Below are 1,805 nucleotides of genomic sequence, written 5' to 3'. Positions count from 1 at the left end.
AAAAAAAATCGAAGTATGTTCTCCCTCATATGTGGATCCTAGAACCAGACTCTGATAAATAAGTATGCAACCAGACATAACTACAGAAACCAGGATAATGGAAAGGAAACAGGGGATAAAGGAAAAGTAATAATCTGAAAGAGAGATGCAGTAGGAAACAGGCCTTAATAAGGGAGATATGGATAAAAATTGCGTTAATTTAAGGGAGAGGGGAGGGAAGGGTATACAAGAAACCAAGGGCATAAAGGGAAAGAAGGAGCTCATATGCAACCAGACATAACTACAGAAACCAGGATAATGGAAAGGAAACAGGGGATAAAGGAAAAGTAATAATCTGAAAGAGAGATGCAGTAGGAAACAGGCCTTAATAAGGGAGATATGGATAAAAATTGCGTTAATTTAAGGGAGAGGGGAGGGAAGGGTATACAAGAAACCAAGGGCATAAAGGGAAAGAAGGAGCTCAAGAGAGGTAGGCCCACAGGAGAAGGGTATTATTATGGGAGAAAGGGGGGCAATGTGGGCACCTTAAAAGGGAAAACCATGATGGAGGGGTGAGACAATGCGAGAGATAAACAATGCCTATCTAGCTTTGGAAACCTGTGAGAACCATATTACTCCTACAACCTACTGACAAATTATATGTAGGAGATCAAGAAATATATGTCTAGGTAAGGTTTATCTGAGAACAACTGGTCTTTGCCCAAGATTTATCTACATGACACACAGTAATAAAATAGCAGACTGGTGGAACTAACTTTCTTGGGTGTTTAACAGACATACTTTGGGGTCTATAATAATTTGGTCAGAGGGACATAAAGGACACTTTTTGCTCCTTGCCCTCCTAGGCCAACTAGTTCCAGGGGACTATGAGCATCTCTCAAAATGTCCTATAATGGTGGTGGGTTACCTGTCCTTTTGATCACGGAGGCCAAGGTGACCACACCAGATGGACTTGATCCAGTGTCCAGTCTATAGAAGACACTTATAGTCTTAGAGGAGGGTCAACACAGAAGAATCATTTCCTCCATGCTTCCAAGTGAAGCCAACCATGGTCGAGCAGGACCTTTGACTTATCTTTACATAGGTGGAACTGGTAAAAGAAAGGAGCCAGGGGTTCCTCCCAAGCCCATGTGACCCCTGAGGAACAGATCCTTAAACTACCTTAAGATTAAAAGTAAATCAGTTTATCTGGACCAACTGTGTGGCCTTAAACACCAAAAAGGAAAGTATAACCAAAGATTAAATGGGCCAACATAATTTCATAAGTGTCCATATGTATAGCTAAAGGCTACATAACAAGCAACAATGCCAGACAAGTGATACCTTGAGTTGATAGCCAGGGTGGCCAAAGGGATTCGCAGATAGTAACTCAGCAGAGAACTCGGAAAATGAACAGCAGACCACAGTCTTACCCAAAGGAATATAGACAACTGATTACTGCTAGATGAAGAACAGCTGACCCTCCTAAAAGAAAGACCTCTAGATAGGCTGACTAGATTTATCAGAAAGGTAAGTAGTGGGGAATGGTTGGGGGTGCCGAGAACACAGCAGACAGTAGTAGGGATATCGGAATATAAGGGCTCTAGTGGGGGGAGGGAGGCTTTGCAACGGTGCTACCTGGGAAGTGGGTCTATAAAAAAAATTCTTCCAAGCATAAAAATTTGCTCCTTAATAACTAGTAGATGTGAAAAAACATTACCATTGAAATCTACCTGAGGACTTTATATCCATGCTCAGATGCTAAGGAGCTCAGAAAGTAACCGACTGTGACTAGTAACAATCAGATATATAGAGATTAGAAATGC

The sequence above is a fragment of the Nannospalax galili genome, unplaced genomic scaffold (assembly GCF_000622305.1).
Source record: "Nannospalax galili isolate Female #2095 unplaced genomic scaffold, S.galili_v1.0 scaffold203, whole genome shotgun sequence".
NCBI lineage: Eukaryota > Metazoa > Chordata > Mammalia > Rodentia > Spalacidae > Nannospalax > Nannospalax galili.
This window is presented reverse-complemented; position numbering follows the sequence as displayed.